A 21,318-nucleotide genomic window follows, 5' to 3' on the forward strand; every position below is an offset into this window, starting at 1 on the left:
GTTTGTGCCCACCCATTCTATGTGTTTGAACAAATTTATTATGACATATATCTACCATTATTCTATCATACACAGTAGTTTCATTGCGCCCAAATTCATCTATACTCTGCCTATTCATCCTTACCACCCCCCAACATCTGGCAACCACTAATCTTTTTAGTATCTCCATAGTTTTACCTTTTCCAGAAGGTCATAGAGTTGGAACCATACTGTAGGTAGCCTTTTCAGATCGGCTTCTTTCACTTTGTAATATGCATTTAATTTTTCTCCATATCTTTTCATGGCTTGATAGCTCATTTCTTTTTAACACTGAATTTTATTCCATTGTCTGGGCGTACCACAGTTTATCCACTGACCTACTGAAGGACAGACATCTTGATGGCTTCCCAGTTTTGGCAATTATGAATAAAGCTGCTATCAACATCTACATGCAGGTTTTGTGTGAACATAAGTTTTCAACTCCTTTGGGTAAACGCCAAGAAGCTTGATTGCTGAATCGTATGGTAAAACGATTTAATTTTGTCATGTTTTACATTTAGTACCTTTAGTGGCACTGTTTTCCTGCCTTTGGAATGAAGTGTCCAGCATTTTCGCACTGGGCCCTGCAAATTACGTAGCTGCCCTGCCAGGAACTCACTTAAGGGGCAAGGAACTGGGCTGGTGGCTAGGAGCCATATCTTGGTTGGAAGGAAACAAAAAGCTAAATAAAGGCCAGTCTTGGAGGTCATGATGCCTAAATGATGCATGTAGGAAGCAAAACTTGTGGGAGGTGAGCTGATGTGTAGACATGAACTTACAGGAGGGTTAATATTCCTGGGAACACAGCATCACATGGGTGGGGAGTCCTTTCTTTACTTTGAGGGTGTATTTTATTTCACTTTACTTTATGCAACTAAAAGATAAAGAAAAAATTATTCCCATTTTACAGATGAGGAAACTGAAAGTCACAGTTATTAAGTATGTATTTCAAGGTCAAGGTTAGAAAGTGACAAGTTTGGTCTTCATCCAAATATTGATGCCTGATTCAGTGGTATTTCTAACTGACTCTTAGCACCATCCATTTTGTTTGCCACTGTTAATCATGACGTGTAACATTATTAGTTCCTGATAATCTTCCACTTGCCAGGTGGTTTGTCTACGATGTCATTTGACTCTCAGGTAATTCGTTCAGATGGTTGGTTTTATACACATTTTATAAAGGAAGAAACTAGAATCAGAAAAGCTAAATAATTTACCCAAGATCACACAACCAGTAAATCTGTCTGACTTCAAAGTGCAAACTCTTTTTACTCCACCACAGCTGGGCTCCAATTTGATGATTCAAAGGGAGAAGGAATCTGTTTTAAAGTCTATGATCATGTATATGAATTTTTCAGATTTTTAAGAACAAATCTTCTCATAATTTTTTACTTACATGAATACTATTTAATATACGTTATCAAAAATTAAGTAGATAAAAACAGTAGAGACAGAAAATGGAATTTTTTTTAAACTCAAGGTAAAGATTTGGCATAGATTGATCTATCACTCAACTAGCTAGTTAGCTAGTTAGCTTCTAGCTAGTTGACAGCTGATGTGCACAGAGATGGGAAAATCAATGAACAAATATACTAAACTTGGTTATTGATCAGGTAATTATCGTTTGTTTTATATCTTCGCCTGTCACATATCCCTGTCAGTTAAGATGGCAATTTCATGCATATACTTTACTGATTTTTCTCTACAGGGACCCAGACTCAATATTTCACACAGAGCTGCCTATAATTAAAAGTATTAGAAATTCCTCAAGATGATAATGCTTCTTCACATTAAAGGCCTCTTCAAAGTTATGGCTCAATAATTTTACCTTTTTTTTTTTTTTTTACTATTACTGCTATAGTTTGTGATAGCTTATAAAAGAGAAGATCTTTTGCAGGATGACCAACTGTCCAGTTGCCCAGGACTAAGGGTTTCCCAGACATTCAGGACTTTCAGTGCTAAAAACAGACAGGAGGAAATTTTAAAACAATAAAGTGTTGCATAATTGAGTACTGAATTTTTACAATCTGGAGCTCTAAACTCATTTTTGTCCCCAGTTATCCATGTTATTTAGAATAAAGTAATTTAACAGTTCACCTAAAAAATGAGAATATTAGTGTCTATCTTTTATATCTTTTTTATAAGATATAAATATATATTTTTAAGGGAAAGAGAGGTTTCAACTAGCAACCTTATACAGAAGATTCTCCTAGCCCTGACCTCTCTTGATACAATCTATACATTAAAAAGCGAAACACTGAAATTGATGATTCCCAGTGATTACTGAGAATTAGTAAAAATAACCCTAGACAAATTTGAAAAATTTTTGCAGGGTGTGTGATAAAGACCTAACTTCATTTTCTTTTACATGGGAGATGATTTTTGCTGGGACCATATATTAGACTACTCTTTTCTCACTGAATTGAAATGACACATTTATCATATGAACTTAGATCCATGGTTAACTTTCTAATGAGTTCTTTGCCTATTCTAGCTATGCGTCATTATCATACTGTTTTTATTCAAGAAAGCAGGAGTCTTAGGATTGAAGCCAAGCAAAGATGGAATGTGGGAAGAGGTAAGAATGGCGAGAAAAAGGAAAGGGAGCCCTCAATTCCCTGCAGAGTGAACAGATAAGGACTGTGGTTTGGGTAATTATAGCTTTTGATGGCTAAAGAGGAAAACAAGCAGTATAAGGCCAGTGGGATCAGAAAGGAACCAAATATAACAGTAAACTCCATTTTAGGGAGCACGATCTAAGAGAGGTTAAAAAGGCCAACATCTCTCCTTTTTAATCTAATATAAGGATGCCAGGTTACCTAAACTTTATGGAGTCAGCTGTGTGTGGTTGTGTGTCAGCAAAGGGGTGGAGGGAGAATCACCATTTCTCTTCTAGTCAAGAAAAGACTTGTCTTGACTTTAGTGCAGATTTCGGCCAATCTGTTTCATCTCTTAATTGATATAATACAACTTGAGACCATCATCCTTCCTGAAGAATGCTTTCTGGCCTGCCTAGGGACCTAGGATATTCTGTTACTCATGTCAGACAACAAAAGTGTAGTGTTTTAAGCCACTTTCACCGTCCTGTCAGTGTCCTGCTAAGTAACATAAAACACTTGATATCGGTGAACTGTGAACATCAATCAGTATAATAATTAGTCCCTGAATTCTACATTATTCCATCCTGTAACACCTAGAGAATTTTCATGTTACTTTAAGTGGTCGTGTTAGCATCAAAGTATGTGTAGAATCCTGAAATAGCTACACCATAGCGGGGAAAAAAAAAAGCACCCACCTTACTAATAAGTTGTGCTCTGTGTCCTGCACATGACAGCCCCCTCCACCAGGGGTCTCTAGCTCACTGACATTATCTGAATCTAACTCTTCTTCGGGATGTACAATACTACAATACTAAACCCGTGCTGTCCAATACTATAGCCAAGAATAAATAATGAATAAATAAAATATTAACTTTAAAATTCAGCTCCTCAGTTGCACTAACGACATTTTTAGTGCTCAGTATGCACACGTGGCTAGTGATTTCCATATGGGACAATACAGATAGCTAACACTGCAGAAAGTTCTAGTGGACAGTACTGTACGTAATCCTGTACGTGTAATTCATCAATGTAGAAATACAAGTTCAGGATCACACTGTTAAAAGGACAAAGAGGCAGCACCTCTCCTGACCGCCCCAGCTAAGTCTTCAGTATGGTGTTTGAATTGTCCCTTTATCCAAGTGGGGTCCTGGGTGGGATGATGAAAACATTCTTCATGATCACATTCAACTTACTCTCCCTGCACAGCCAGCATATTCTATCTCTTTAATAATTCATAGATATCACTCCATTTTTTTCTCTTACGGAGAATATCAGGGCCAGCAAATTGTAAGAAACAGTTGTGGTTAAAAAAAAAAAAGAAAAAAAAAAAGAAGAGTCCCCACCTCTGCCCTTAACAGCGAAACAGAGTTGCTGAACTTCTCTGGGCCTGCATATGCTCCTGCATAAAATGAGTGGGGCGACCAGATGTTCTCTGAGACCTAAGACACTCAAGTGCAGCAGGACTGTAATGTGTAAAACTAATCTCTGGCCCATACGAGAGATTCCAATATGCTTAGACTGTGTGAGCAGCTTCTGCCACATGTCACAGCTGAGTTTTAAAGTCACAGAATGGTGTGGCTTCAGAACCGTTTTGGTAAATAGCATTGGCTAAATGTTTAGACCATAGAAGGATAACTATTACTTTTAGTACAAATATCATTTTTCCTTTTATTTAAGATGAGATTGTGACGTTAAGATAACTGTGACCTCAAGAGATAACGCTTATTCCATTCTTTATTGTGAATGTATCACGAGTACATCGCTAGTCAGTGAGAATACAGTATTTCAAAATAATCATGTACTTTTTTCCAAGGATCTCAATGACAGACTTAATCTAATGTTGTGGTCATTAAAGAAATAATCCTTCCTAGGTGGCTCCCTGAATTATTCCTCTCTGTAAGATGCCACTCTTTTAATAGATAAAGAGATATCACTCTTTTAATAGAAACATATACATGGGCTCTATTCTTTGTTCTATACACTTTTTGAACAAGCGGTTTAAAAAATTTTAAAGAAAAACATGAGCTTCTTTTCAGGTTTAATGTTGCCATTTCTCTCAAACTCAAGATGAAAATATGTTCGTCCCTGGAGTTTCTCTTGCAGGTAGCATTCAGCCTTCAGTGCGTGGGCCAAACCCTCACCCGTTTGTATGTAGTTCATTGCTTATCATGTCTATAATTCATAGTGGGTTGAATATGGGGAAAATCAGTGATAAAATGGAGTTTAAGGAGAGAAAATTGTGGGCAGGAGGAAGCAGTGATTAAAATGGAAATGGTGGTCAGGAGCGTCAGTTGTTTTCTCCAGGTGCTTTGTTGCCAGAAATTAAAAAAAAAAACTTTTCTATCAAACTCCACCTGAATTCTTTTAACTACAATGATGCAAAGAAAATACACGCTAATTATGAGCAGGAACATTATCTATTAATATGTTAATGAAGCAGGTTTGCTAATGGTGAAAGACCTGAATTTTAATAAAATTTTAAGAGCTTCTTGATTACGTGTTTGTTAGTCGATATGATCATTTAAAATTATCTCTAGGTGGCTTTACATGGAATAAAACCTACATTAGAACTGTATTCTAAACAGGCCTTAATGAAGCAGGTGAGGATACCATCTGTGACATAAACACTGTCAGCCAGAAATTCACTTCAAAAGAAATGTAAACTAGTTAACAAGAAACATGTTATCATACCTGCCAGTAACAGCTTTCAATGTAGGTAATTTATTTATGCATTTACTTGCTAATTTTTTCAAACATATTTGCTTATGAAAATAATGGTCGATTGAATTAATGGATACTGCCTTTTAATACGGGAAGGGTTATTTTTAATTTAAAAAAAAACACAACAATTCTAGTGTCCTGTTTTGACAACATCCCATACATAGATGAAAACTGTTTTATCCACCCAAAACCAGACATTGAGAAAGAAACGGAAAGAGTCACCCAAAATCCAAAGTCAAACCAGAATCAGTATAGAAACCTCACTGATGTGTCTTTATGAATAGGAGAAATTGCGTTACCTGTTCTCCAAGATGATTTTGGCATCAAAGTGGCGGCTAATCCCCATCTGCCTCTCCAGAATGCAGGTGAAGGTGCCTGGCATCAATCTCCACTCTGCACATTGGAAGCCTGAGGACCCTTATTAGAGGATGGGCCTGGATTACAAACCAGGGCTTCTGAAGAGGGCGCGCCCGAGGAGGCCGCGCGGAGCCCAAGATGCACAGCCCCAGTCCGATTAGCCGGGGCGGAGCCGCCGGGAGTGTGAAGGGTGTGGGCCGTGGGCCTGGTTGTATCGCTGGGGGGTTGTGGTCTGGGTGTGGGCGGGGCCTGCGTCTTCCCACTGTGTCTGAGGCAGGGATGAAGCTATCAGTGAGGGAAGGCGAAAGTTAATCCTAGAATCCTCGGAAGGGCGGCTAAGAACCGCGTCTCAAGTGCTTGAAGGCCCTTAACGCTGCATGGGCCAAGAATGAAGGAAAGCGAAGAGGCTAGGTGGGTGGGATGAGGGAGGGCAGAGACCCCTTACTCTCCCCTTGTCCCTCTGAGACACTTTGAAGAGAGAAGGCAGCGGAGAGGTTATTACAGGAAATCACTTCCTAAGAAGCAACCCCGTCTTAGAAACGGGAGGTGCTTCCTCCCGAGCAGAGTTCCTTCAGTAAATGTGGCGGGGATTCAACCACATTCCTTCATTTCCCAGGGTCTGTATCGTGATAGTGTCAATGGATCACATTTCTGTGGTAGTTATTGGAAACTGATAATATTCTCCTAAGTTCTTGATAACGGTTGCTAATGAGATTTTCAAGGGTCTCTTTTAAGGTTGATAAGAAACAATTCAAGAAGGCAATTGGCCATTTCCAGGGCTTCTAATTGGGCCCTGGGTGAGTTTCTTTGAGTGCATGCTGCCCTCTAGGGGTTGAAGCACTTGGCATAGAGGAGGGTTTCAGAGTTTTAAGAGCCTTATTTGTTTGAGGGAATGAAGTGCTTTCCTAGAGTTTTGATAAAAATGATTCACCCTTTTCATCCAATTGTATTTAACCTCTAGAAATATTTTATTTCACAGAAAGTATCACCTATTCTAAAGGCTCTTCTAAATAAAGCAGTATTAGATTCAATATAGTACTTTCTCTTTTTTCAAGAGTCGGTATTTGCCATGATGTGGGGTACGTGGGGACAAAGAGAAAATGTATAGGCATTTTAAAACCATCATACTCCAATTCCTGATTATTCAGTGCAAGAGTCTCTCAGCCTTTATAGGGGGCTCCTCTCAGTAGGGCCTTCCACGTGCAGCCACATTAAACGCAGACTTCAATTTTACTGAGTCGTTAATGGCCAGAAGTCAAGAAACAGCAGAAACACTATTTGAACCCAAGTTTTCTTATTCCAAAATCAGTGCATTTCTCATTTTGCCGCCAGAAAAAATACAACTGGCCATTGCTTAACTTTTAAACTATTTGTAATTTGGCACTTTTCTCTTTATGCTTCTCTGATCTTGTACAATAATCATGGCTTTTGTTTTAAATGAAAGGATTTACAGATAGGTGAGTAAATATGTGACAACCATACATTTTATCATTTGGCAATACATTCATCCAAAACCTCAGTGTTGCTAACATAGCCTAGAAAGAAAACCAAATATGAAAATTAGTATTGTGATATAGGCCAGGGGCCAGAGAGAAAGGCAGGTCCTAAACACTTAGGGAGTGGGCCAGAAAAACTTAAAATAACAATAGAAAACACAACTAGAGGCACAGGGTAAATGATAAGAAAAATGGCATAAAATAGTTGAACAGTAGAATTCTGACCTCCTATAGCTGGGGTGCTTCATACATCACAGGAGGACCACTCAGAGAATCCCAGGCCTTTCCAGGTGGGATATGCACCCCCTCTCTGGGGGTTGCTCCCAACTGGACACTTCTCTCCCTTTCCCCTGCCTCACCACCCCTCCCACACTAAACACCAACAACAAAAAGGTCAGGGCAGGCTGTAAAACCATTCTTGCTGCTACAGATTCTGTGTTAGCGGAGGGTGAGTTTGTGGAGTGGAAAGCCACAGCACGGAGGAGGGTAATTCTCAGAGTTATAAACAGCTGCAGATGCCCTGTACACACACACACACACACACACACACACACACACACACACACACACGAATAAATAATAGCGTCACATCATAAATTTGAAAAGGACTTTACCAATTGGTTTTCTAACCCAATTACCTAAAATGCACAAATCCTCATCTGAGCTTCCCTACTAATCCTCTAAGTTTTAGCAGGTCCTTTTAAATTACATTCATTTAAATCTGCCTTCATCTTGAAATCCACTAGTCCTAGCTCTGGTGGTGCTGGTGAATTTGATAGCAAATATTTACAGTCAGTTACATCTTTCCAAAATTCTGGCTTAATATACATAATAGCAAGGAAGAACCCCACCCCACTCCCACCCTTGGTGACCACACCCTGCCCCATTCCCACTATCTATTCCTAATATATTGTACAGAGTGCATACATACCAGCGTGGTTGCTTTTCTAATGATGGTGTTGATGTTATCAGTGATTTTCACTCTTTTTTTCATAACTTCTGAAAATGACTCCTTGAAGTGGAAGAAAACAACGCTGACAAGGCTCTAAACAAAAGAAATCAAACTGTGTACGGTCCTCTTCTTTCACAAAAGGAACTACTACAGAGGGAGGGGGGAAAATGTGTTGTTTAATGCTTGAAGTTGCCTTAGAAAGCAGTCTGGCATAAACTTTTCTTTTTTAAAAGGAGCTTCTTTAAGCAAACTAGGTATAAATTGATCTGCGTGTGTGTGTGTGTGTGTGTGTGTGTGTGTGTGTGTGTAGAGAAAGAGAGAGACAGACTCAATTGCTCACTTTCCCTGCTGTCTAACTTAATGCATCCTGCTACGACTGCAGCCAGTTCCTCTAGTCCAGACCTCAATCAAATGGACCACAGCTACTCAACACCTCCCCACCCTCCTTCTCATCTCTTTTTCCTTGGTAGGCATTTAAGTAACTTCTTTTTCTATAGAAAGGTTTCTTTAGCCTTTGGGGATTTCTTTCTCAAACCTTTTATGAGCTTAATTATCATTCTCTGGAAAACGTGGCTTAAGTTATAGGTTCAGAAAAATAGAGATGTAATATTCATCACCTCTCTCTAATGCTGAAATTAAAGAGGACTCTCACAAAGTTTACACTTTTTATTGTTTCTTAACAATAATGGGTTGCTCATGACTCACCTTCTTCTGTCAAGTATAGTCATTCCTGTCCTCATTTTAAACCAGCTTAAGATCACAGCACTCACTGTTACTGATGGATGGATTAACTTGTTTGGGCAAAAAGAACTAAGTGACCCAGAGTGAACTTACTGAGAAGAAATTTCCCAAGAAAATGCTGTACTTCTTCTTTCTTCTTCTCCTGGAGACCAGTTTGGTGCCAATTCAGGGTCAGGAATGAAGGTTTCCAATCTGCCCAAACGGTCATCTCAGCAGAAAAAGTGTTAGAAAGCCTGGGGCACTTCTCAAACCAATGTCTCAGCTCAGACGCCTCAACTGAGGAGGACCTCAATACTTAGAGCTCCTCCTTGCCCCACCCAGGCCTGGTCCTAGAACGCTGCTGATTCGTTCATCCATATACATTTACATGGATTTCCTGAAAGACCATCATGTACCAAGCACCATACTAAGTGCTGGTACTACAGAGGTGAACACAATTTATATGGTCCCCGTCTTCATGCCAAGTGAAGAAGTAAATAGGCAGTTATAGAAGTGTGGCTAGGGCTGTGATGGGGAAGCAGAGAGTGCCACGTGAAGACGGAGCAGGTCCCCGAAGCTGACCTATATTGGAGGACAGATAGGAAAAAGCTCTCTTAGGAGGGTACGCTTGAATCAAAGTTGGAAGCGTCCTCTGATGACAGAACAAGAAGGAATAAGTGTGAAGAACAAGAAAGAAGAGCTTGATGTCTTTAAATAACTGGATGAATTAAGTATAATTGCCTATACTGTGTGTGGCGTGAGGTGAGGTGGGAGGATTTGGTGAGTGAGTACAGGGCATTAGAAGGCAGGAGTGGTTCACAGCAAGAAATGAGACTTAATAATAGCTATATCCCATGTTAAGAAGTTCAGGCTTGATTCCACAAGTAGTGGGTAGCCACTGCAGGGTGTTAAGCAGATGAGCAAACATGATCACACATGCATCACATAAACATCACTGTGAATACAGTGTGGAGAACAAAAAAGTAAAGCAAGATGCAAGGAGGAGACTGCAGAAACTCAGGTGAGAGAAGATGGTGGTCCATACATTTCAGTGGCTCTGCTGCCTGGCCCCTGGACCCAGGACTGGACCAGAGTCTCCATGAATCACTATATCTCCCCTTTCGCATTCCCTGATGAAGAAAAATCACTGTGAGGCAGGTTGGTTTGTTATTGTTGTGTATTAATAACATCTTTTATGATTTGTATTTTGTGATGCTTTGATATCTTGGGGCCTTGTAGACAGAGGAAGGACAGTCCCTCCCAGGGTTGGCGAATTCCTGGAGATAGCAAGCAACTTGCCTATGAGCATGCCTTCCATATGCAAACTAACCAATCCGGTGCCCATACTCCAAGCCGCCTTCCCTATCTGACTTTTACACTCTAGGAGGTAATATTCCTCTGCTCTAATCACCCCACAGCCAGGTACTGGATGACTAGGGACCACCCCTATAGCCCAGAGCCCACTGAAATTATTCAAACTATGCAGCCCTATGATCAGCTACCTACCCTACCTTGCTCATTTCTTCCCACAAAAAATAAAAGTAAAAAATAAAGGCGGGCTTCCCTGGTGGCGCAGTGGTTGAGAGTCCGCCTGCCAATGCAGGGGACACGGGTTCGTGCCCCGGTCCAGGAAGATCCCACATGCCGCAGAGCGGCTGGGCCCGTGGGCCATGGCCGCTGAACCTGCGCGTCTGGAGCCTGTGCTCCGCAACGGGAGAGGCCACAACAGTGAGAGGCCCGTGTACTGCAAAAAAAAAAATAATAATAATAAATAAAGGCCTTTGCTCATGCTTTCCCCTCACTCCTTCTGCCTCCTGACTGACCCTGGTGATTCCCCATGTGACCCTGTGTGGTTTGGCATGCCCCGCCTCCTTGGAAACAGTAATTAACAAACTATATTTTCAATAGCAATTGTCTCCTGTTCTGTTGTCCTCACCAAACCTGAATAAAAACAAAATCTCAGGTACATTTTAAAACAAGTTGCATTTCACCTAGGTGAGCCCCTTGCTAAGAAAGTCTTAAGAATCTATGACTAATTTTCTTTAGACCTAAAGTGCTATACTTAGTTTTACTTAGTGTTCTTACATGTCACCCTACTTACGTCATCTACGGTAGTTTCGTAAGTTCTGGAGGAGAGTTAACAGTCTTTTGTGAATCTTAAATACAAGTAAATATTAGATTTAGCAGCCTGGAAATCATTGGAGGCCTTAATGCAAAGAGTTTCGGCAGAATGGTGCAGCAAAAGCTTATTAGATTAAGTTTACAGGAAACTGGGGGATTTCTCTCCTTTGGCCATGAAGAATTAGCGGCAATAGGAATTACCTTTCAACTGTAAACAACTATAAACTTGATAAAACAGATGAAACAATAGTTTTCAGACATTGGACAGTAGGCAGCGTAGGACTGTGTTCACTGAGAGAAGGGAAACAAATGAGATGAGCTTTAGGATTTCCTAGCTTACCGTTTAGAGCCAGTGTCAGGCCACACTGCAGGGGAGGGGAGCCCAAAGAACCTAACACTCCTACTGAACTGAAGAGAATAAAATCAAAGTTTGAGGATACCAAGATGGCTAGAATTTATAAGGCAAAGTATTGAAAAGAAGAGTGCTTCACAGAGAAAAAGCTCTGAAGATCATTAGAGGAGTCCTCTTGAGTCTTTGGCTAGTACTGATTTGCACATAAATGAGAGAAAATTCCCCAAGGCTGGGAAGAGTAGCCAGAACAATTCCCAGAGATGACACAATGCTAGAAGGAGTTCTTGTCCTGAACCAAAATGGAGAGATCCCATAACACACTGCTTAGAGTTCTCAGAAGGATCATGCCTTAGTGATGGAACTAAATTAGTTCCCTCCACCAAAAAAAGTCTGTTCTGGACTCAACCTAACAAAGCTTAAAATCAAGCCTCAAAAGGATCAAAATGATCCACAAGTACCTTAACTGGATGGCAGGAAAAAAATCAATAATCTTTAAAGGAATACAACAAAATCCAGTAGCAAATAAAACAAATTCACAATTCTGAATCCAATTAAAAATTACCAGGACTTCAAAGAAGCAAATAAATATGACCCATAAGCAGAATAAAAAGCAATTAATAGAGATGGAACCAAAAATGACAGAGATCACGGAATTCATAAACAAGGACCTTAAAACAAGTATTACAAATCTCACAAATATGCTCAAGGATTTCAAGAGAAGTATAAACTTGATGAGAAAAGAAGGAAGATATATATATATGTTTTAAAGACCCAAATAAAACTTCTAGAGATTAAAAAATATAATACTAGGAAAGATAAGTGAATTTGAAGACACTGCAAAAGAAACAAATCAACATGAAGCACAGAGAGAAAAAAAAAAGAACATTGAAAAAAAGAGAAACACAATCTTAATGAGCTGTGGGACTAATCAAAGTATCTAATACATCTGCAACTGGAGTCCCAGGAGAGGAGACTTAGCGAAAAGAAGGGGACATAAAATATAATTGAAGAAATAAGAACCAAAAAAATCCAAATTTGTTAAAAATTATAAACCCATATAACCAAAAAAGATCAAGAAACCCCAAAAGAATAAACCTATTTAAACCACTGTAGGCACATCATAATCAAATTGTTGAAATCCAGTGATAAGGAGAAAAATCTTTAAAGCAGCCAAGGGAGAGAGGCATTACATAAAGAGGAATAAAGATAAAGAATGACAGCAGACTTATTATCAGAAACCACACAGGCCAGAAGACAACATAACAACATCTTTAAAGTGCTGAAAGAAAAAAACCTTCAACCCAGAACCCTATATCCAGTGACAATATCTTCCAAACAAAAAGGTGATCTATAAGTTCAAAGTAATCCCAACCAAAATCCTAGCAGGCTTTTAAAAAAAAATACAAGTTGATAAGGTGATTCTAAAATGTACTTGAAAATGCAAATTACCTAGAATAGCCAAAACAATTTTGAGCAAACAAAAACAAAAGCAAAGTTTTAGGATTCACACTACCAGACTTCATGACTTACTATAAAACTACAGTAATCAAAAGAGTGTGGTATTGATCTAATATAGATATAAATCAACTGATGTTTAACAAAGGTATCAAAGTAATTCAGAAGGAAAGGATAGTTTTTAACAATGGTGCTGGGACCATTCATCTATGGTAACAGTTGGGAATGCAGAGTATAAGGAAACACTTATACTGATAAAGCAACTAAACATCTAGATGAAAAAAAATCAACCTCAACTCTTACCTCTCAACAAAAATTAACTTTAAATGAATCACAGACTTACACTTAAGAGCTAAAAGTATGAAGCTTCTAGAAGAAAAGCTTGTAGAAAAAAAATCTTCATGACCTTGGGTTAATAAAGATTTCTTAGAGCAAATAAGCTTGAATCAAAAAAAAGAATCAATAGATTGGACTTCATCAAGTCTAAACTTTCATTCTTCAAAAAATATCATTAAAAAATAAAAGTGCAAGTCACTGACCAAAAGAAAACATTTGCAAAACCCGTATCTGATAGAATACAGACTTCTGTCCAGAATACATAAAGAACTCTTATAACACAACAAGAATACAAACAACCTGGTTTATTTTTTTAAGTGGGCAAAGGATCTGAAGAGGCACTTCACCAAAGAAGATATTTATGATGGCAAATAAGCACATGAAAAGATGTTCAACACCACGAGTCATTAAGTGAATGCAAATAAAAGCAACATGAGATACCTCCACAGCACACTAGAATGACTAAAATGTAAGAAGACTGACAAACCCGGTGCTGTTGAACATGTGGAGCAATTAGAACCCTCATTCTAGTTGTTACTGAGAATGCAAAGTGCTACAGCCCGTTTGGAAAATAGTTTGGCAGTTTCTTTTATGGTTCAATATATACTTTTATATGACTCAACAACTGAATTTGTAAGTATTTTCCCAAGGGAAATGAAGACTTGTAAATGTAAAATCAAAGACTTGTTCCTGAACAACAAGGTCCTACTGTGTAGCACAGGGAACTATATTCAATATCCTGTGATAAACCATAATGGAAAAGAATATGAAAGATAATACATATATGTATAACTGAATCACTTCGCTGTACAGCAGAAATTAACATAACCTTGTAAATCAACTATACTTCAATAAAATATATTTTTAAAAAGCCATTTTTTAAATAAATAGAGCCTTAAAAGGACTTGTTCATGAATGGTCATAACAGTTTTATTTGTAATAGTAAAAAATTAGTGGCGAATCGTATGCCCATCAACTGGTAAATTGGTAAACAAATAGTGTGATATATCAATATAGTGGAATAATACTCAGCAATTAAAAGAAAAAAATACATAGATCAATCACAAAGTATTATGCTAATTGAATGAAGTCTTAAAAAAAGGCTGCATACTTTAGGATTACGTTTATATAAAATTATAGAAAAGCAAAATAATCGTTACAGAAAGCTGATCGGTGGTTCCCAGAGGCTGGAGGTGAGGGTGGGGAACTGACTACAAAGAGGCAGTGAGAACACTTTTGGAGCGATGGAAATGTTCTCTATCTTAATTGTGGTGGTAGTTCCATGATTGTTTACATCTGTCAAAACTTGATGCCAAACAGATAAATGTTATTGTATGCAAATTCTATCTCAATGATGATTATAACAAGAGAGAATGGAAGGAGAGAAACTGAAGATTGTGAGTCTAGGCAAGTATCCTAAGAGTTTTGCTAAAACGGATAATAGTTGGCAAGGGAAGGAGGGTCAAGAGAAAATACTTCCATTATGGAAGAAAATACTTCCATACTCCTCGATGAAAATACTCTCCATCGAGGAGATAGCAGCATGTTGGTATGCTGATGGGAATGATGCAGGAGAGAGAAAAAAATTGATAATGTAGAAGCAAGAGAGCAAAATCACTGGCGTGATATTCTTGAGAAGATCAAAGCAGGGGCCGCTCATCTATGGTAACAGTAGGGAAGACAAAGCATAAGAGAGCACTTGCTTTCAAGGCAATGATGTGGTGGCAGACGTCGTGGATGATCTCTCTTCTGGTTACTTCAGTTTTCACAGTGAAGCAGGAACCTGAGCGTAAGGACGAGGGAGGAGGTGGGAAGTTGAAGAGAAACAAAATGGTATGAAACAGTCAAGGAGGATAATGGGAGGATGAATGGTCTAGAGACATCTAGCATGATGGCCTGGCAACATTAAGGGCTCATTTGAGGTTAATGGTCATAAATTTAAAGTCAGACCAGTCAATGTGGTTGTGTGTTTTTCTACAGCCATACTATGCTGCCTGGGTACAGGTGCAGACCAGAAGGAGAGTTAGATTTAACAAGAGTTATAGCTTTGCCTTGTGTACAGTGAAATGGGAGAAGGTCAAGGGGTTGAGGGTATGTTCAAAGGAATGATTATAATGATTGTTCATGGTAGGGTAAAGAGGGAAGTGAGGACATCAAGGAACTGGGCGATAGTGAAGGGTGGTAGGACCAATGGCTTGGAATAAAAAGCCTTAAAGATGTGCATACCACTTCGGTAAGTGATCTGTACTAGGGATTTGCTCTTGAGAAATACTGAGGGAGATGCACAATGCCTGAAAGAATGTTCATTTCAGTATTTTACATAACAGTAAAAATTATACTATGTATAATACAATTATATAAATATTGAGAATTGGTTAAATAAATTATGGTCCTAAGTTAAAAACAGGTTTTGTGTGATGGTGTGTTTACCTGTCAGGTAATATGTGAGGCTATGCTGTGGATTTATCTGGAAGTTGGACTGAGAAACTTATAATCTGACACTTCAAATAACTGTTGTTTGTCCTTCCATTATTCTGATACCCAAATAAGTGGACTTCCTGGAATAATCAGTAATAAAGTAAATGAAAATGCAATTGGTCCTTGCAGAGGTTTTTTATCACCTACAGATGAGTCACAGCAGAAGAGTCTCCATAGGAATAACCTCACACTAAGCAGCTAAACACTGTGCCCTGATGATCACTGCTTATGGCGTCTTCAGATGCCCTCCTACTTTCCTGTAAATTTGGATGTTGACCATTCTCCCAAATGTCACCAAGAGCATGTGGCACAGGTACTGTTCAAAGTAATGGGAACACGCATAGTTCTTACTCTTCTGAAGACTATGGTATAAAATATACTTTATGGTATCAAATATCACATTGTGATATTTCTTCTGAAAGTTTAAAGGAATAATTAACATTGTAAGCCTGTATAATATGTGGTCATAAATTAAACATTTAAGAAGGACACAAATGTAGTAGATTGTATTATTATTCAAAATATCCACCTTCCTTCCTGCCCAGTTGGTATTAAGCTTGATCATGTGACTTTGCTTTAGCCAATTAAATGCAAGAAGTGATATAGATCCTTTTCAATCAGAAGCTTTAACAGCCATGGTGTGTTCTCTTTCTCCTCTGAAATGTCCTATATAGGGGATTGTTCCTTCTGCCTAGGACTCAGGATGAAAATGAAATGGTGCAGGCTGCAGGGACATGGCACATAAATAAGAAACAAACCTTTGTAGCTTAGACACTGAGATGTTGGGCTTGTGTGTTTTGTAAACAAAACTTAGTCCTAGCTGACTGCTATGATTAACTAAAACAAATTGAACATAACATTGGATGCATGTCTGTAGAATGGAGTAGGGACTACGTTTATGCACTGCCAACTAGCAGATGTTATTCATGCATTTAACACTCATATTAATCAAGTGTGGTAGGTGGTATTAGCTCTAGATGATGGTCTAAGGGACTGAGGTGAAAAATAATTTTACACAATCAATGTGACAACCAACATTCAGTTCTCTCTTTCCACATCAAGGATTGCTCAATTCTCAAGTCCATGTTCTTTCCACTCTATCCTACTGCACTCAGAATGAAGAAGTCCTGAGTTTGTTGCAGCTGTACATAGGATGGACCCAGGTGACTTATGTTCCAATCAGTTAGGGAAAGCTTTACAGACAAGGAAGGAGTTCTGCAACTGTAACCATGTGCAGAAAGAAAAAGAGGTAGTGACTTGTAGACTAGGGCATTTCTGAGCAAAACATTAGTCTAAAAAAAGTTCTAAGGCAGAAGGACGACGGCTGGATGATGAAGCACAGTGGACTTCCCTGAGACAATAAGAGTGCTCAAAGCCTTAGTGTGCAAAGAGACGTGGGAAGCGAGGAGGTCTTGGTGAAGACCTGGTGAAGGAAAGTCTTCAATAAGTCATGAGGTTATGGGAAAGAAGAGCCTTGTTAAAGCAGCCATAGATAGCTATGTTCATAGGGGTAAGGGTCAATTTAAAGAGAATTAATTTGGATTTTTGGTAGATATTTTGGCTTTTGTCTTCTTTATATGCAATGATGTGCTGTTATCACATCTGTGCAGAATTGGGCCCCAGCGTCCCCATGGAGTCCTTAGTTGTTAAGAAGTTAGAGTTCTCACCATCCTGGGAATCCCTACACCTAGATGCCTAAGATTAGACAAGTTTCGCAGCCTCCCTCTGTTGTCTGAAAATTAGCTGGCTGAGGCATCATATAGTGGCAATGAAGGAAGAAAGTTAATGTTAAACTGCAAAAGTGCCTTTTCAGAGGGATTGGAGGCAACTAAAAATTCCAAAATCAATTGATAATTCCTCTACCTTCTAAGGCTTCACAGACATGGGTTTTGGGTAGTGGAGTTTTCGGAAGTCCACGATTTACCAGAAGCTGGTGAATTACATCTCCCCTGGAAACCGTATTGCCCTGTTTGAACTCATATCAAGTAAGAAACAGCCAGCTCCTCCTGTCTCTGTCCTTTTGAACCACTTCACAGTCTGGTTTTTACCTTGTTAAAGGCAGAAATGGTATGATTCCCAGTGCATGACTCTTGGTACAGGAAACAATCTGAGGCTGCAAAGAAGAGGAAACTAAAGGATAGAGGACGATTGTTCTTTCCAAGCCAATATGATCTGGGTTCTCTTTGTGGTTGTAATTTACAGTGATACAAATGAGATGTATCCCTGCACTTTCAATAGCTCACCTCAATCTCCTATTCATCATATCACTACTATAATCATGAGAAACCAAATGTCATATGAAAATAAGTATCCTTAAGACCATAGCTTATTTATACATTCCTGTATTTTCCAAATTATTTTCCAAAGAAAATATTTTTAGATTGAGAATAACAAACTATCCATCCTACCTGGGTCTGACAAGTAAGACTATAAATTAGAGGTTTTCTTTCTCATTAAAAGAACTGAACATTTCCAAAATCTGCTTCTATCCCACTTATATGTGTATTATATGCATGTATAGAATATTTACGTATTTAAAGTTAAAGGGACTGTTGTGGAGTCAGGTTGCTCAACTGTTAAGCATACCTGAAGAAATCTGAGCACATGTTCACTTTCCTCTCAATCAGTGACAAGTTAGGTGAAGAAGATTCTTGTAATGTTTTCTGGAAAACAAAATTCTGGGAGCTCCATTTCATTCTATTGGTTGCCTCTGCTCCCACACACCCCCAAACTGATAAAATGATTAACCTTATCTAAGATAATATTTCATCCCCAAATATGGAAAATAAGAAAATCCTACTCTATCTCTAAGTTTTGACTTGAGTTAAACACAAAACGTTCCCTACAGTGAATTAGGAGCGCCGTTGAACACTTGGCCAGATAGATGACTGAATCCATCAGTGTGATTAGGCAGGAAAAACAGTTTCTCAGAAAAGCAGTCACTTTCTCAGAAAAGCAGAAACTAAACCAGGTTTCTTTTGTCTTTTCCTGGTGTTTTGTGTCTCTTGCTCTGAATTTCAGTTTTGTGGTTAAAAAAAACAATGTTTCCTGTCATTTCACTGATACTTGTTTGACTGTCAGACCCTGATACGTTACAATGACTCAGGGTTGCCTCTGGTTGAAATTTACCCCCCAAGAGGTAATTTAAACCTAAACAGATAACTTCTTTAGGAGGAAGCACTGCTTAAAACACTAGCCTTGAACAAAGCTGGAGAAGAAGGGTATAGCAGACATCTCAGGTGAGAGATTCAAGGGCCCTTTGAATGCATCGTTGGGCACTTTAGTCTCTGGTTTAATTTGCAAGCAGCTTCCACTCCTCTTCCTAGTGCATTCTGCCAAGTGTCCTGTCCAGCCCCTAGGAAAGGAGAAGGAGGGGGTAGATGGTACTGCAAGAAGAGAAGAGAGACAGTCCAATTCAGAGCTTGTAGCTGGGGAAATGCATTTGCAAACCTGCTGACTCATAAAGGACCACCCAGTCAGAATGCAAGGGGACATGAAGCATGACCAAGGTCCCCTTGACATGTTCTTTCCATAACACCCTACTCACAGAAACTATACTGAAACTATGGCAGCTTTTGAAATTACATGATCAAAATAAAGACCTAGGGATTTTTTTTTTTTCTTCCCCCTAGGGATTTTAATTGGTCCATAGGGCAGGGTATTGAAGAGAATATGATCTTCTGCCTCTAAATCTGATGTTACTTTTCTGGATAAACAACAGGAACTCTCTGCTGGACATACTTGGGAAAACTAAGAACCCCTATGCTTAAAATTTGGGGGAGGATGTGTGACTGTTTAATAGCCTAACTGATTCTTCCTGGTTAAAACACCGCTCTGTGGATCAGCATTGAAGGGAATACTGTTCACATCTTCAGTGAGCTTAGAGACTGAGTAACACGAATGGTGGGAATACAGGAGAAAGGGGAATGTCACATACCTTTGGTTATTAGTCTGGGCACGGGCATTAGAGGGGAGTTAGGGGCAGAATTGGACTTCTGAAAATAAATCCACTCCCAGAAATGATGATGAGTGACCTGGAGGGATACAATTTCTCATGCAAATTTTGAATACTAAGTGATACAATCATATCCATAGAAATGATCATGCCCTGTGGTAAGGACAGTACTTCCTTAGCCTTCCAAAACTCTTTTGACTGTCTGTTATTCATTGAACAGATAACCTGCCTAGACTAGTTAACTGAAACTCCCAGAACAGGTAAACATGGTTAACAAACAATTTAACCATGCCGAGTCCATAGTTATCCTGCCTGGGCATTCTATTCCTAAGTCTAAAATGTTTTAAAGGTAGTGAAGTGCATGTGGGTTGAAGAGGCAACAATTAATTGTGTTAATGCAAGAGAATAATAAACAACTAAACACCATTGTTAGAAGGGAAGGTATAGGTTAAGCTGAGCTCAAATAACTTCCAACCCATCAGTAGCACATTATCTAAGATTCTAAAGTGCTAAATTGGTCAGATAAGAGATGTGTTAAGATGTAAGATCCTCTGAACGATGAGGAAAGAAAATTGAAGTGAAAATTGCTATCTCCAACCACAAGAGACTTAAGTGAGATGAAGTAAAAATGTTTACAAGAGAAGAAGAGAGAGAAAATAGGAAGAGGATGATATTTAATAATAAAGATAACACTAGAGACATAGGAAGGAAAAAGATGACCGGGGAAAGGGCTAAGGAAGCCAAAGTCATAAAGTTCCCCAGGGATCTGGGCTTTTCCCCAGGGATCTGGGCCTGGGGGTTGGGAAAGCTTAGAGGAGCTTATCAGAGTCAGCAGCAACCAAACGCTCAGTGGACAATTGGTGTCAACGAAGTGGCAGCAGATGCTTTTCTGGAAGAAGAATGGTGGAATGATAGTCACAGGAAAATACTGTGACCTGCAGAAGTGTGTTTCATTGAGAGCTGAACAAGAATGCACACAAACAGACATAGGGGAAACACAGAGGCTGTGTCCAAAAGCTGGAGGTATGGTAGGTAGATGGAGAAGGAGGGAGGGAGGAGAGAAGGGTGGAGACAGACCGAGAGACACAAAGATACTAAAAACATGTCTCTCTGCCAACAAACACATGAAAAGATGCTCAACATCACTAATCATTAGAGAAATGCAAATCAAAACTACAACGAGATATTATCTCACACCAGTCAGAATGGCCATCATCAAAAAATCTAGAAACAATAAATGCTGGAGAGGGTGTGGAGAAAAGGGAACACTCTTGCACTGCTGGTGGGAATGTAAATTGATACAGCCACTATGGAGAACAGTATGGAGGTTCCTTAAAAAACTAAGAAGAGAGCTACCGTATGACCCAACAATCCCACTACTGGGCATATACCCTGAGAAAACCATAATTCAAAAAGAGCCATGTACCACAATGTTCATTGCAGCACTATTTACAATAGCCAGGACATGAAAGCAACCTAAAGCAACCTGTCCATCAACAGGTGAATGGATAAAGATGTGGCACATATATACAATGGAATATTAGCCATAAAAAGGAACGAAATTGAGTTATTTGTAATGAGGTGGATGGACCTAGACTCTGCCATACAGAGTGAAGTAAGTCAGAAAGAAAAACAAATACTGTATGCTAACACACATATATGGAATCTAAAAAAACAATACTGATGAACCTAGTGGCAGGGCAGGAATAAAGACATAGACGTAGACAACGGACTTGAGGACACAGCGGGGGAAGGGG

Source organism: Orcinus orca, chromosome 2 (genome assembly GCF_937001465.1).
Source record: "Orcinus orca chromosome 2, mOrcOrc1.1, whole genome shotgun sequence".
In the NCBI taxonomy this organism is placed as follows: Eukaryota; Metazoa; Chordata; class Mammalia; order Artiodactyla; family Delphinidae; genus Orcinus; species Orcinus orca.